The sequence below is a fragment of the Pleurodeles waltl genome, unplaced genomic scaffold, assembly GCF_031143425.1.
Source record: "Pleurodeles waltl isolate 20211129_DDA unplaced genomic scaffold, aPleWal1.hap1.20221129 scaffold_39, whole genome shotgun sequence".
Classification (NCBI taxonomy): Eukaryota; Metazoa; Chordata; class Amphibia; order Caudata; family Salamandridae; genus Pleurodeles; species Pleurodeles waltl.
In genome coordinates this window covers 7,482,660-7,499,534 of record NW_027150097.1, presented here as the reverse complement: position 1 = coordinate 7,499,534, position 16,875 = coordinate 7,482,660, and the positions used below count along the sequence as shown (strand labels likewise).

The 16,875-nt window shown below is 46.5% G+C and overlaps 3 non-coding genes across 3 annotated transcripts; all 3 read right to left on the bottom strand.

The window, feature by feature from the left end:
* Window positions 1-331: 331 nt before the first annotated feature.
* TRNAL-CAG (transfer RNA leucine (anticodon CAG)) lies at window positions 332-414 on the bottom strand. The gene has a single exon. It is a non-coding gene; the product is annotated as a tRNA-Leu (tRNA).
* Window positions 415-10,043: 9,629 nt separating this feature from the next.
* On the bottom strand, window positions 10,044-10,126 carry TRNAL-CAG (transfer RNA leucine (anticodon CAG)). Its single transcript has one exon. It is a non-coding gene; the product is annotated as a tRNA-Leu (tRNA).
* Window positions 10,127-11,251: 1,125 nt separating this feature from the next.
* On the bottom strand, window positions 11,252-11,334 carry TRNAL-CAG (transfer RNA leucine (anticodon CAG)). Its single transcript has one exon. It is a non-coding gene; the product is annotated as a tRNA-Leu (tRNA).
* Between the last annotated feature and the right edge of the window lie 5,541 nt (window positions 11,335-16,875).

Here is a 16,875-nt window from a genome sequence, read left to right as displayed (position 1 = left end):
CTGAATACAGAAGTTAAAAACCAGCTGTGATTGGGACGCAGGGGACCCTGGTGCCACTGAACCTTCTGCACTGTGAACCTGCTGAACTATTGACAGCTGTGCTTTTGATATGTAGGGTCGAAACCTTTATCTCGGCCCCTCTATTACGATTTGTTGAAGATGCTGTGATTTCCTGTTTTACCGATTTACTGCGATTTAGCCAACTTCAGGCAATTAGTGCAAGCAACGGAAAATAGATCTTATCGATAATTTACAGAAACTGTTGACATTGTTTTTGATACGGTGCTTGGGAAAAAAAGTCCAAAAATGTATCCACCTCGCAAAATACACTCGTCAGAAGTGGGATTTGAACCCACGCCTCCAAGGAAGACTGCAACCTGAACGCAGCGCTTTAGACCACTCAGCCATCCTGACACTCTTCACACCTCGCTCCTGGCTCAATTTTGAGCGTATAAACCAAAATGAGTGCCATGTACTGAGTGAATGTTGTTTAATGTCCTCTGTATTTTCAATTCCAGACCTTCCTGCTCAGGGAAACAGTGGGATCTGAAGCTGATGAAGGAAAGAGGATGGATCATCCTGACAGTGAATCCGGTGGTGAATGCTACTAATTCTCAATCATCGACTACATGGGGTGTGGACATGCAGAAGTTTGAGCCAGTGCACATGGCCGGTGGTGACTGCTACTAATTCTCAATCATCTACTACAAGGGGTGTGGACATGCAGAATTTGGAACCAGTTCAAGATTCAGATCAGGAGGTGCCTGGCTCCATACCAATCAACTCAGTGCCTCTGTGACAAGGACTTGAACGGTACAGTTTGAGTCCTCGACCGCCATGCTCAACGCGGCTGCAAGGATTCGGGGTGGATTGACTGAATGTGGCATTTCTTGTTGTGTACTATTCTTGTATACTGGATTAGTATAGTATCTTTTTTTTGAGCAGCTATGTTTGTTTTGTATTGGTTAAGGAGAAATGTTGTGTTCGTCATGGGCACGCCTATGATGCACACCAAGGGAGGTAGGGAGTGTTAGTCTCCTCCGAGTTTTGGAGTTGGATGGTAGGCGCGGTGACGTGGAACCGGAGAGAATAAAAGGTCAGGGAAGGTGTTCCTCTTGGCCAATGACTCTATGTTATTCTCTGTGTATTTATTAAAACTTATCTGCGAAACAGGCACCGTGTGTGCACGATGCAACACACTCCTCCCATGCCCTGAATACAGAATTTAAAAACCAGCTGTGATTGGGATTCAGGGGACCCTGGTGCCATTGAACCTTCTGCACTGTGAACCTGCTGAACTATTGACAGCTGCGCTCTTGATATGTAGGGTCGAAACCTTTATCTTGGCCCCTCTATCACGATTTGTTGAAGATGCTGTGATTTCCTGCTTTACCGATTTACTGCGATTTAGCCAACTTCAGGCAATTAGTGCAAGCAACGGACAATTGATCTTATCGATAATTTACAGAAACTGTTCACATTGTTTTTGATAAGGGTGCTTGGTAAAAAAAAGTCCAAAAATGTATCCACCTCGCAAAAGACACTTGTCAGAAGTGGGGTTTGAACCCACGTCTCCAAGGGAAACTGCAACCTGAACGCAGCACCTTAGACCACCCGGCCATCCTGACACTCTTGACGCCAAACTGATTGCTCAATTTCCAGCTTATAAACCAAAATGAGTGCCATGTACTGAGTGAATGTTATTTAATGTCCTCTGTATTTTCAATTCCAGACCTTCCTGCTCAGGGAAACAGTGGGATCTGAAGCTGATGAAGGAGAGAGGATGGATCATCCTGAAAGTGGACCCTGTGGTGACTGCTACTAATTCGCAATCATCGACTACTTGGGGTGTGGACATGCAGAAGTTTGAGCCAGTGCACATGGCCGGTGGTGACTGCTACTAATTCTCAATCATCTACTACAGGGGGAGTGGACATGCAGAATTTGGAGCCAGTTCAAGATTAAGATCAGGAGGTGCCTGGCTCCATACCAATCAACTCAGTGCCTCTGAGACAAGGACTTGAACGGTACAGTTTGAGTCCTCGACCGTCATGCTCAACACGGCTGCAAGGATTCGGGGTGGATTGACTGAATGTGGTATTTATTGTTGTGTACTATTCTTGTATACTGGATTAGTATAGTATCTTTTTTTTGAGCAGCTATGTTTGTTTTGTATTGGTTAAGGAGAAATGTTGTGTTCGTCATGGACACGCCCATGATGCACACCAAGGGGGGTAGGGAGTGTTAGTCTCCCCCGAGTATTGGAGTTGGATGGTAGGTGCGGTGATGTGAAATCGGAGAGAATAAAAGGTAGGGGAAGGTGTCCCTCGTGGCCAAAGACTCCATATTATTCTTTGTGTATTTATTAAAACTTCTCTGCAAAACAGGCACCGTGTGTGCACGACGCAACACCCCCACCCCTCCCATCCCCTGAATACAGAAGTTAAAAACCAGCTGTGATTGGGACGCAGGGGACCCTGGTGCCACTGAACCTTCTGCACTGTGAACCTGCTGAACTATTGACAGCTGCGCTTTTGATATGTAGGGTCGAAACCTTTATCTCGGCCCCTCTATCACGATTTGTTGAAGATGCTGTGATTTCCTGCTTTACCGATTTACTGCGATTTAGCCAACTTCAGGCAATTAGTGCAAGCAACGGAAAATAGATCTTATCGATAATTTACAGAAACTGTTGACATTGTTTTTGATACGGTGCTTGGGAAAAAAAAGTCCAAAAATGTATCCACGTCGCAAAATACACTTGTCAGAGGTGGGATTTGAACCCAAACCTTCAAGGGAGACTGCGACCTGAACGCAGTGCCTTAGACCACTCGGCCATCCTGACACTCTTCACACTTCGCTCATGGCTCAATTTCGAGCGTATAAACCAAAATGAGTGCCATGTACTGAGTGAATGTTGTTTAATGTCCTCTGTATTTTCAATTCCAGACCTTCCTGCTCAGGGAAACAGTGGGATCTGAAGCTGATGAAGGAGAGACGATGGATCATCCTGACAGTGAATCCGGTGGTGACTGCTACTAATTCTCAATCATCTACTACATGGGGTGTGGACATGCAGAAGTTTGAGGCAGTGCACATGGCGGGTAGTGACTGCTACTAATTCTCAATCATCTACTACAAGGGGTGTGGACATGCAGAATTTGGAGCCAGTTCAAGATTCAGATCAGGAGGTGCCTGGCTCCATACCAATCAACTCAGTGCCTCTGAGACAAGAACTTGAACGGTACAGTTTGAGTCCTCGACCGCCATGATCAACGCGGCTGCAAGGATTCGGAGTGGATTGACTGAATGTGGCATTTCTTGTTGTGTACTATTCTTGTATAATGGATTAGTATAGTATCTTTTTTTTTAGCAGCTATGTTTGTTTTGTATTGGTTAAGGAGAAATGTTGTGTTCGTCATGGGCACGCCTCTGATGCACACCAAGGGAGGTAGGGAGTGTTAGTCTCCCCCGAGTTTTGGAGTTGGATGGTAGGCGCGGTGACGTGGAACCGGAGAGAATAAAAGGTCAGGGAAGGTGTTCCTTGTGGCCAATGACTCTATATTATTCTCTGTGTATTTATTAAAACTTATCTGCGAAACAGGCACCGTGTGTGCACGATGCAACACACCCCTCCAATGCCCTGAATACCGAAGTTAAAAATCAGCTGTGATTGGGACGCAGGGGAGCCTGGTGCCACTGAACCTTCTGCACTGTGAACCTGCTGAACTATTGACAGCTGCGCTTTTGATATGTAGGGTCGAAACCTTTATCTCGGCCCCTCTATCACGATTTGTTGAAGATGCTGTGATTTCCTGCTTTACCGATTTACTGCGATTTAGCCAACTTCAGGCAATTAGTGCAAGCAACGGAAAATAGATCTTATACATAATTTACAGAAACTGTTGACATTGTTTAGATACGGTGCTTGGGAAAAAATAGTCCAAAAATGTATCCACCTCACAAAATACACTTGTCAGAAGTGGGATTTGAACCCACACCTCCAAGGAAGACTGCGACCTGAACGCAGAGCCTTAGACCTCTCAGCCATCCTAACACTCTTCACACTTTGCTCATGGCTCACTTTCGAGCGTATAAACCAAAATGAGTGCCATGTACTGAGTGAATGTTGTTTAATGTCCTCTGTATTTTCAATTCCAGACCTTCCTGCTCAGGGAAACAGTGGGATTTGAAGCTGATGAAGGAGAGAGGATGGATCATCCTGACAGTGAATCCGGTGGTGACTGCTACTAATTCTCAATCATCTACTACATGGGGTGTGGACATGCAGAAGTTTGAGCCAGTACACATGGCCGGTGGTAACTGCTACTAATTCTCAATCATCTACTACAAGGGGTGTGGACATGCAGAATTTGGAGCCAGTTCAAGATTCAGATCAGGAGGTGCCTGGCTCCATACCAATCAACTCAGTGCCTCTGAGACAAGGACTTGAACGGTACAGTTTGAGTCCTCGTCCGCCATGATCAACGCGGCTGCAAGGATTCGGAGTGGATTGACTGAATGTGGCATTTCTTGTTGTGTACTAGTCTTGTATAATGGATTAGTATAGTATCTTTTTTTTTAGCAGCTATGTTTGTTTTGTATTGGTTAAGGAGAAATGTTGTGTTCGTCATGGGCACGCCTATGATGCACACCAAGGGAGGTAGGGAGTGTTAGTCTCCTCCGAGTTTTGGAGTTGGATGGTAGGCGCGGTGACGTGGAACCGGAGAGAATAAAAGGTCAGGGAAGGTGTTCCTCGTGGCCAATGACTCTATGTTATTCTCTGTGTATTTATTAAAACTTATCTGCGAAACAGGCACCGTGTGTGCACGATGCAACACACTCCTCCCATGCCCTGAATACAGAATTTAAAAACCAGCTGTGATTGGGATTCAGGGGACCCTGGTGCCATTGAACCTTCTGCACTGTGAACCTGCTGAACTATTGACAGCTGCGCTCTTGATATGTAGGGTCGAAACCTTTATCTTGGCCCCTCTATCACGATTTGTTGAAGATGCTGTGATTTCCTGCTTTACCGATTTACTGCGATTTAGCCAACTTCAGGCAATTAGTGCAAGCAACGGACAATTGATCTTATCGATAATTTACAGAAACTGTTCACATTGTTTTTGATAAGGGTGCTTGGTAAAAAAAAGTCCAAAAATGTATCCACCTCGCAAAAGACACTTGTCAGAAGTGGGGTTTGAACCCACGTCTCCAAGGGAAACTGCAACCTGAACGCAGCACCTTAGACCACCCGGCCATCCTGACACTCTTGACGCCAAACTGATTGCTCAATTTCCAGCTTATAAACCAAAATGAGTGCCATGTACTGAGTGAATGTTATTTAATGTCCTCTGTATTTTCAATTCCAGACCTTCCTGCTCAGGGAAACAGTGGGATCTGAAGCTGATGAAGGAGAGAGGATGGATCATCCTGAAAGTGGACCCTGTGGTGACTGCTACTAATTCTCAATCATCTACTACATGGGGTGTGGACTTGCAGAATTTTGAGCCAGTGCATATGGCCGGTGGTGACTGCTACTAATTCTCAATCATCTACTACAGGGGGAGTGGACATGCAGAATTTGGAGCCAGTTCAAGATTAAGATCAGGAGGTGCCTGGCTCCATACCAATCAACTCAGTGCCTCTGAGACAAGGACTTGAACGGTACAGTTTGAGTCCTCGACCGTCATGCTCAACACGGCTGCAAGGATTCGGGGTGGATTGACTGAATGTGGTATTTATTGTTGTGTACTATTCTTGTATACTGGATTAGTATAGTATCTTTTTTTTGAGCAGCTATGTTTGTTTTGTATTGGTTAAGGAGAAATGTTGTGTTCGTCATGGACACGCCCATGATGCACACCAAGGGAGGTAGGGAGTGTTAGTCTCCCCCGAGTATTGGAGTTGGATGGTAGGTGCGGTGATGTGAAATCGGAGAGAATAAAAGGTAGGGGAAGGTGTCCCTCGTGGCCAAAGACTCCATATTATTCTTTGTGTATTTATTAAAACTTCTCTGCAAAACAGGCACCGTGTGTGCACGACGCAACACCCCCACCCCTCCCATCCCCTGAATACAGAAGTTAAAAACCAGCTGTGATTGGGACGCAGGGGACCCTGGTGCCACTGAACCTTCTGCACTGTGAACCTGCTGAACTATTGACAGCTGCGCTTTTGATATGTAGGGTCGAAACCTTTATCTCGGCCCCTCTATCACGATTTGTTGAAGATGCTGTGATTTCCTGCTTTACCGATTTACTGCGATTTAGCCAACTTCAGGCAATTAGTGCAAGCAACGGAAAATAGATCTTATCGATAATTTACAGAAACTGTTGACATTGTTTTTGATACGGTGCTTGGGAAAAAAAAGTCCAAAAATGTATCCACCTCGCAAAATACACTTGTCAGAGGTGGGATTTGAACCCAAACCTTCAAGGGAGACTGCGACCTGAACGCAGTGCCTTAGACCACTCGGCCATCCTGACACTCTTCACACTTTGCTCATGGCTCAATTTCGAGCGTATAAACCAAAATGAGTGCCATGTACTGAGTGAATGTTGTTTAATGTCCTCTGTATTTTCAATTCCAGACCTTCCTGCTCAGGGAAACAGTGGGATCTGAAGCTGATGAAGGAGAGACGATGGATCATCCTGACAGTGAATCCGGTGGTGACTGCTACTAATTCTCAATCATCTACTACATGGGGTGTGGACATGCAGAAGTTTGAGGCAGTGCACATGGCGGGTAGTGACTGCTACTAATTCTCAATCATCTACTACAAGGGGTGTGGACATGCAGAATTTGGAGCCAGTTCAAGATTCAGATCAGGAGGTGCCTGGCTCCATACCAATCAACTCAGTGCCTCTGAGACAAGGACTTGAACGGTACAGTTTGAGTCCTCGACCGCCATGATCAACGCGGCTGCAAGGATTCGGAGTGGATTGACTGAATGTGGCATTTCTTGTTGTGTACTATTCTTGTATAATGGATTAGTATAGTATCTTTTTTTTTAGCAGCTATGTTTGTTTTGTATTGGTTAAGGAGAAATGTTGTGTTCGTCATGGGCACGCCTCTGATGCACACCAAGGGAGGTAGGGAGTGTTAGTCTCCCCCGAGTTTTGGAGTTGGATGGTAGGCGCGGTGACGTGGAACCGGAGAGAATAAAAGGTCAGGGAAGGTGTTCCTTGTGGCCAATGACTCTATATTATTCTCTGTGTATTTATTAAAACTTATCTGCGAAACAGGCACCGTGTGTGCACGATGCAACACACCCCTCCAATGCCCTGAATACCGAAGTTAAAAATCAGCTGTGATTGGGACGCAGGGGAGCCTGGTGCCACTGAACCTTCTGCACTGTGAACCTGCTGAACTATTGACAGCTGCGCTTTTGATATGTAGGGCCGAAACCTTTATCTCGGCCCCTCTATCACGATTTGTTGAAGATGCTGTGATTTCCTGCTTTACCGATTTACTGCGATTTAGCCAACTTCAGGCAATTAGTGCAAGCAACGGAAAATAGATCTTATCCATAATTTACAGAAACTGTTGACATTGTTTAGATACGGTGCTTGGGAAAAAATAGTCCAAAAATGTATCCACCTCACAAAATACACTTGTCAGAAGTGGGATTTGAACCCACACCTCCAAGGAAGACTGCGACCTGAACGCAGAGCCTTAGACCTCTCAGCCATCCTAACACTCTTCACACTTTGCTCATGGCTCACTTTCGAGCGTATAAACCAAAATGAGTGCCATGTACTGAGTGAATGTTGTTTAATGTCCTCTGTATTTTCAATTCCAGACCTTCCTGCTCAGGGAAACAGTGGGATTTGAAGCTGATGAAGGAGAGAGGATGGATCATCCTGACAGTGAATCCGGTGGTGACTGCTACTAATTCTCAATCATCTACTACATGGGGTGTGGACATGCAGAAGTTTGAGCCAGTACACATGGCCGGTGGTAACTGCTACTAATTCTCAATCATCTACTACAAGGGGTGTGGACATGCAGAATTTGGAGCCAGTTCAAGATTCAGATCAGGAGGTGCCTGGCTCCATACCAATCAACTCAGTGCCTCTGAGACAAGGACTTGAACGGTACAGTTTGAGTCCTCGTCCGCCATGATCAACGCGGCTGCAAGGATTCGGAGTGGATTGACTGAATGTGGCATTTCTTGTTGTGTACTAGTCTTGTATAATGGATTAGTATAGTATCTTTTTTTTTAGCAGCTATGTTTGTTTTGTATTGGTTAAGGAGAAATGTTGTGTTCGTCATGGGCACGCCTCTGATGCACACCAAGGGAGGTAGGGAGTGTTAGTCTCCCCCGAGTTTTGGAGTTGGATGGTAGGCGCGGTGACGTGGAACCGGAGAGAATAAAAGGTCAGGGAAGGTGTTCCTTGTGGCCAATGACTCTATATTATTCTCTGTGTATTTATTAAAACTTATCTGCGAAACAGGCACTGTGTGTGCACGATGCAACACACCCCTCCAATGCCCTGAATACCGAAGTTAAAAATCAGCTGTGATTGGGACGCAGGGGAGCCTGGTGCCACTGAACCTTCTGCACTGTGAACCTGCTGAACTATTGACAGCTGCGCTTTTGATATGTAGGGTCGAAACCTTTATCTCGGCCCCTCTATCACGATTTGTTGAAGATGCTGTGATTTCCTGCTTTACCGATTTACTGCGATTTAGCCAACTTCAGGCAATTAGTGCAAGCAACGGAAAATAGATCTTATCCATAATTTACAGAAACTGTTGACATTGTTTAGATACGGTGCTTGGGAAAAAATAGTCCAAAAATGTATCCACCTCACAAAATACACTTGTCAGAAGTGGGATTTGAACCCACACCTCCAAGGAAGACTGCGACCTGAACGCAGCGCCTTAGACCACTCAGCCATCCTAACACTCTTCACACTTTGCTCATGGCTCACTTTCGAGCGTATAAACCAAAATGAGTGCCATGTACTGAGTGAATGTTGTTTAATGTCCTCTGTATTTTCAATTCCAGACCTTCCTGCTCAGGGAAACAGTGGGATTTGAAGCTGATGAAGGAGAGAGGATGGATCATCCTGACAGTGAATCCGGTGGTGACTGCTACTAATTCTCAATCATCTACTACATGGGGTGTGGACATGCAGAAGTTTGAGCCAGTACACATGGCCGGTGGTAACTGCTACTAATTCTCAATCATCTACTACAAGGGGTGTGGACATGCAGAATTTGGAGCCAGTTCAAGATTCAGATCAGGAGGTGCCTGGCTCCATACCAATCAACTCAGTGCCTCTGAGACAAGGACTTGAACTGTACAGTTTGAGTCCTCGACCGCCATGCTCAACGCGGCTGCAAGGATTCGGGGTGGATTGACTGAATGTGGCATTTCTTCTTGTGTACTATTCTTGTATACTGGATTAGTATAGTATCTTTTTTTTGAGCAGCTATGTTTGTTTTCTATTGGTTAAGGAGAAATGTTGTGTTCGTCATGGGCACGCCTATGATGCACACCAAGGGAGGTAGGGAGTGTTAGTCTCCCCGAGTTTTGGAGTTGGATGGTAGGCGCGGTGACGTGGAACCGGAGAGAATAAAAGGTCAGGGAAGGTGTTCCTCGTGGCCAATGACTCTATATTATTCTCTGTGTATTTATTAAAACTTATCTGCGAAACAGGCACCGCGTGTGCACGATGCAACACACCCCTCCCATGCCCTAAATACAGAAGTTAAAAACCAGCTGTGATTGGGACGCAGGGGACCCTGGTGCCACTGAACCTTCTGCACTGTGAACCTGCTGAACTATTGACAGCTGCGCTCTTGATATGTAGGGTCAAAACCTTTATCTCTGCCCCTCTATCACGATTTGTTGAAGATGCTGTGATTTCCCGCTTTACCGATTTACTGCGATTTAGCCAACTTCAGGAAATTAGTGCAAGCAACGGACAATAGATCTTATCGATAATTTACAGAAACTGTTGACATTGTTTTTGATACGGGTGCTTGGAAAAAAAAAAGTCCAAAAATGTATCCACCTCGCGAAAGACACTTGTCAGAAGTGGGATTCGAACCCACGTCTCCAAAGGAGACTGCGACCTGGGCGCAGCACCTTCGACCACTCGGCCATCCTGACACTCTTGATACTACACTGATGGCTCATTTTCCAGCTTATAAACCAAAATGAGTGCCATGTACTGAGTGAATGTTGTTTAATGTCCTCTGTATTTTCAATTCCAGACCTTCCTGCTCAGGGAAACAGTGGGATCTGAAGCTGATGAAGGAGAGATGATGGATCATCCTGACAGTGGATCCGGTGGTGACTGCTACTAATTCTCAATCATCTACTACATGGGGTGTGGACATGCAGAATTTTGAGCCAGTGCACATGGCCGGTGGTGATTGCTACTAATTCTCAATCGTCTACTACAGGGAGTGTGGACATGCAGAATTTGGAGCCAGTTCAAGATTCAGATCAGGAGGTGCCTGGCTCCATACCAATCAACTCAGTGCCTCTGAGAAAAGGACTTGAACGGTACAATTTGAGTCCTCGACCGCCATGCTCAATACGGCTGCAAGGATTCGGGGTGGATTGACTGAATGTGGTATTTCTTGTTGTGTACTATTCTTGTATACTGGATTAGTATAGTATCTTTTTTTTGAGCAGCTATGTTTGTTTTGTATTCGTTAAGGAGAAATGTTGTGTTCATCATGGGCACGCCCATGATGCACACCAAGGGAGGTAGGGAGTGTTAGTCTCCCCCGAGTTTTGGAGTTGGATCGTAGGTGCGGTGATGTGGAACCGGAGAGAATAAAAGGTAGGGGAAGGTGTTCCTCGTGGCCAAAGACTCCATATTATTCTTTGGGTATTTATTAAAACTTATCTGCAAAACAGGCACTGTGTGTGCACGACGCAACACCCCCACCCCTCCCATCCCCTGAATACAGAAGTTAAAAACCAGCTGTGATTGGGACGCAGGGGACCCTGGCGCCACTGAACCTTCTGCACTGTGAACCTGCTGAACTATTGACAGCTGCGCTTTTGATATGTAGGGTCGAAATCTTTATCTCGGCCCCTCTATCACGATTTGTTGAAGATGCTGTGATTTCCTGCTTTACCGATTTACTGCGATTTAGCCAACTTCAGGCAATTAGTGCAAGCAACGGAAAATAGATCTTATCGATAATTTACAGAAACTGTTGACATTGTTTTTGATACAGGTGCTTGGGAGAAAAAAGTATCCACTTCGCAAAGTACACTTGTCAGAAGTGGGACTTGAACCCACGCCTCCAAGGGAGACTGCGACCTGAACGCAGCACCTTAGACCACTTGGCCATCCTGACACTCTTCACACCTTACTCATGGCTCAATTTTGAGCGTATAAACCAAAATGAGTGCCATGTACTGAGTGAATGTTGTTTAATGTCCTCTGTATTTTCAATTCCAGACCTTCCTGCTCATGGAAACAGTGGGATCTGAAGCTGATGAAGGAGAGAGGATGGATCATCCTGACAGTGAATCAGGTGGTGACTGCTACTAATTCTCAATCATCGACTACATGGGGTGTGGACATGCAGAATTTTGAGCCAGTGCACATGGCCGGTGGTGACTGCTACTAATTCTCAATCATCCACTACAAGGGGTGTGGACATGCAGAATTTGGAGCCAGTTCAAGATTCAGATCAGGAGGTACCTGGCTCCATACCAATCAACTCAGTGCCTCTGAGACAAAGACTTGAACGGTACAGTTTGAGTCCTCGACCGCCATACTCTACGCGGCTGCAAGGATTCGGGGTGGATTGACTGAATGTGGCATTTCTTGTTGTGTACTATTCTTGTATACTGGATTAGTATAGTATCTTTTTTTTGAGCAGCTATGTTTGTTTTGTATTGGTTAAGGAGAAATGTTGTGTTCGTCCTGGGCACGCCTATGATGCACACCAAGGGAGGTAGGGAGTGTTAGTCTCCCCCGAGTTTTGGAGTTGGATGGTAGGCACGGTGACGTGGAACCGGAGAGAATAAAAGGTCAGGGAAGGTGTTCCTCGTGGCCAATGACTCTATATTATTCTCTGTGTATTTATTAAAACTTATCTGCGAAACAGGCACAGTGTGTGCACGATTGTAGGAAGTTGGCTCTGTATGTGCTATTTCAAAGTAAGGAATAGCATGCACAGAGTCCAAGGGTTCCCCTTAGAGGTAAAATAGTGGTAAAAAGAGATAATACTAATGCTCTATTTTGTGGTAGTGTGGTCGAGCAGTAGGCTTATCCAAGGAGTAGTGTTAAGCATTTGTTGTACATACACATAGACAATAAATGAGGTACACACACTCAGAGACAAATCCAGCCAATAGGTTTTGTTATAGAAAAATATCTTTTCTTAGTTTATTTTAAGAACCACAGGTTCAAATTTTACATGTAATAGCTCATTTGAAAGGTATTGCAGGTAAGTACTCTAGGAACTTTGAATCATTACTTTAGCATGTATACTTTTTACATAAAACACAATAAGCTGTTTTAAAAGTGGACACAGTGCAATTTTCACAGTTCCTGGGGGAGGTAAGATATTGTTAGTTTTAACAGGTAAGTAAGACACTTACAGGTTTCAGTTTTTGGTCCAAGGTAGCCCACCGTTGGGGGTTCAGAGAAACCCCAAAGTTATCACACCAGCAGCTCAGGGCCGGTCAGGTGCAAAGGTCAAAGAGGTGCCCAAAACACATAGGCTTCAATGGAGAGAAGGGGGTGCCCCGGTTCCGGTCTGCCTGCAGGTAAGTACCCACGTCTTCGGAGAGCAGACCAGGGGGGTTTTGTAGGGCACCGGGGGGGACACAAGTTAGCACGGAAAGTACACCCTCAGCAGCGCGGGGGCGGCCGGGTGCAGTGTGGGAACAAGCGTCGGGTTTCCTTCAGTTTTCAATGGGAGACCAAGAGGTCTCTTCAGCGATGCAGGCAGGCAAGGGGGGGGCTCCTCGGGGTAGCCACCACCTGGGCAAGGGAGAGGGCCTCCTGGGGGTCACTCCTGCACAGAAGTTCCATTCCTTTAGGGGCTGGGGGCTGCGGGTGCAGGGTCTTTTCCAGCCGTCGGGAAATGGAGTTAAGACAGTCGCGGTCAGGGGGAGCCTGGGGATTCCCTCTGCAGGCGTCGCTGTGGGGGCTCAGGGGGGACAACTTTGGTTACTCACAGTCGTAGAGTCGCCGGAGGGTCCTCCCTGAGCTGTTTGTTCTCCACCAGTCGAGTCGGGGTCGCCGGGTGCAGTGTTGCAAGTCTCACGCTTCTTGCGGGGAGTTGCAGGGGTCTTTAAATCTGCTCCTTGTAACAAAGTTGCAGTTCTTTTGGAGCAGTGCCGCTGTCCTCAGGAGTTTCTTGTCTTCTTCGAAGCGGGGCAGTCCTCAGAGGATTCAGAGGTCGCTGGTCCCTTGGAAAGCGTCGCTGGAGCAGGGTTCTTTGGAAGGCAGGAGACAGGCCGGTGAGTCTGGGGCCAAGGCAGTTGGTGTCTTCTGGTCTTCCTCTGCAGGGGTTTTCAGCTTTGCAGTCCTTCTTCTTGTAGTTGCAGGAATCTGATTTCTAGGTTCAGGGAAAGCCCTTAAATACTAAATTTAAGGGCGTGTTTAGGTCTGGGGGGTTAGTAGCCAATGGCTACTAGCCCTGAGGGTGGGTACACCCTCTTTGTGCCCCCTCCCAAGGGGAGGGGGTCACATCCCTAATCCTATTGGGGGAATCCTCCATCTGCAAGATGGAGGATTTCAAAAAGTTAGAGTCACTTCAGCTCAGGACACCTTAGGGGCTGTCCTGACTGGCCAGTGACTCCTCCTTGTTGTTTTCTTTGTTTCCTCAGGCCTTGCCGCCAAAAGTGGGGGCCGTGGCCGGAGGGGGCGGGCAACTCCACTAGCTGGAGTGTCCTGCTGGGCTGTGACAAAGGGGTGAGCCTTTGAGGCTCACCGCCAGGTGTTACAGCTCCTGCCTGGGGGAGGTGTTAGCATCTCCACCCAGTGCAGGCTTTGTTACTGGCCTCAGAGTGACAAAGGCACTCTCTCCATGGGGCCAGCAACATGTCTCTAGTGTGGCAGGCTGCTGGAACCAGTCAGCCTACACAGATAGTCGGTTAAGTTTCAGGGGGCACCTCTAAGGTGCCCTCTGGGGTGTATTTTACAATAAAATGTACACTGGCATCTGTGTGCATTTATTGTTCTGAGAAGTTTGATACCAAACTTCCCAGTTTTCAGTGTAGCCATTATGGTGCTGTGGAGTTCGTGTAAAACAGACTCCCAGACCATATACTCTTATGGCTACCCTGCACTTACAATGTCTAAGGTTTTGCTTAGACACTGTAGGGGTATAGTGCTCATGCACTGGTACCCTCACCTATGGTATAGTGCACCCTGCCTTAGGGCTGTAAGGCCTGCTAGAGGGGTGTCTTACCTATACTGCATAGGCAGTGAGAGGCTGGCATGGCACCCTGAGGGGAGTGCCATGTCGACTTACTCATTTTGTTCTCACTAGCACACACAAGCTTGTAAGCAGTGTGTCTGTGCTGAGTGAGGGGTCTCCAGGGTGGCATAATACATGCTGCAGCCCTTAGAGACCTTCCCTGGCATCAGGGCCCTTGGTACCAGAGGTACCAGTTACAATAGACTTATCTGGATGCCAGGGTGTGCCAATGGTGGAATCAAAAGTACAGGTTAGGGAAAGAACACTGGTGCTGGGGCCTGGTTAGCAGGTCTCAGCACACTTTCAATTCAAAACATAGCATCAGCATAGGCAAAAAGTCAGGGGGTAACAATGCCAAGGAGGCATTTCCTTACAACGATGCAACACACCCCTCCCATGCCCTGAATACTTAAGTTAAAAACCAGCTGTGATTGGGACGCAGGGGACCCTGGAGCCACTGAACCTTCTGCAGTATGAACCTGCTGAACTATTGACAGCTGCGCCATTGATATACAGGGTCGAAACCTTTATCTCTGCAACTCTATCACGATTTGTTGAAGATGCTGAGATTTCCCGCTTTACCGATTTACTGCGATTTGGCCAACTTCAGGAAATTAGTGCAAGCAACGGACAATAGATCTTATCGATAATTTACAGAAACTGTTGACATTGTTTTTGATACGGGTGCTTGGGAAAAAAATATATATATATATCCACCTCGCAAAATACACGTGGCAGAAGTGGGATTTGAACCCACTCCTCCAAGAGAGACTGAAACCTGAAAGCAGCGCCTTAGCCCACTCAGCCATCCTGACACACTTGACACTGCACTGATGGCTCAATTTCCAGCTTATAGACCAAAATGAGTGCCATGTACTGAGTGAATGTTGTTTAATGTCCTCTGTATTTTCAATTCCAGACCTTCCTGCTCAGGGAAACAGTGGGATCTGAAGCTGATGAAGGAGAGAGGATGGATCATCCTGACAGTGAATCCAGTGGTGACTGCTACTAATTCTCAATCATCGACTACATGGGGTGTGGACATGCAGAAGTTTGAGCCAGTGCACATGGCCGGTGGTGACTGCTACTAATGCTCAATCATCTACTACAAGGGGTGTGGACATGCAGAATTTGGAGCCAGTTCAAGATTCAGATCAGGAGGTGCCTGGCTCCATACCAATCAACTCAGTGCCTCTGAGACAAGGACTTGAACGGTACAGTTTGAGTCCTCGACCGCCATGCTCAACGCGGCTGCAAGGATTCGGGGTGGATTGACTGAATGTGGCATTTCTTGTTGTGTACTATTCTTGTATACTGGTTTAGTATAGTATCTTTTTTTTGAGCAGCTATGTTTGTTTTGTATTGGTTAAGGAGAAATGTTGTGTTTGTCATGGGCACGCCTATGATGCACACCAAGGGAGGTAGGGAGTGTTAGACTCCCCCGAGTTTTGGAGTTGGATGGTAGGCGCGGTGACGTGGAACCGGAGAGAATAAAAGGTCAGGGAAGGTGTTCCTCGTGGCCAATGACTCTATATTATTCTCTGTGTATTTATTAAAACTTATCTGCGAAACAGGCACTGTGTGTGCACGATGCAACACACCCCTCCCATGCCCTGAATACAGAAGTTAAAAACCAGCTGTGATTGGGACGCAGGGGACCCTGGTGCCACTGAACCTTCTGCACTGTGAACCTGCTGAACTATTGACAGCTGCGCTTTTGATATGTAGGGTCGAAACCTTTATCTCGGCCCCTCTATCACGATTTGTTGAAGATGCTGTGATTTCCTGCTTTACCGATTTACTGCTATTTAGCCAACTTCAGGCAATTAGTGCAAGCAACGGAAAATAGATCTTATCGATAATTTACAGAAACTGTTGACATTGTTTTTGATACGGTACTTGGGAAAAAAAAGTCCAAAAATGTATCCACCTCGCAAAATAAACTTGTCAGAAGTGGAATTTGAACCCACGCCTCCAAGGGAGACTGCGACCTGCACACAGCACCTTAGACCACTCGGCCATCCTGACACTCTTCACACCTTGCTCATGGCTCAATTTTGAGCGTATAAACCAAAATGAGTGCCATGTACTGAGTGAATGTTGTTTAATGTCCTCTGTATTTTCAATTCCAGACCTTCCTGCTCAGGGAAACAGTGGGATCTGAAGCTGATGAAGGAGAGAGGATGGATCATCCTGACAGTGAATCCAGTGGTGACTGCTACTAATTCTCAATCATCGACTACATGGGGTGTGGACATGCAGAAGTTTGAGCCAGTGCACATGGCCGGTGGTGACTGCTACTAATTCTCAATCATCTACTACAAGGGGTGTGGACATGCAGAATTTGGAGCCAGTTCAAGATTCAGATCAGGAGGTGCCTGGCTCCATACCAATCAACTCAGTGCCTCTGAGACAAGGACTTGAACGGTACAGTTTGAGTCCTCGACAGCCATGCTC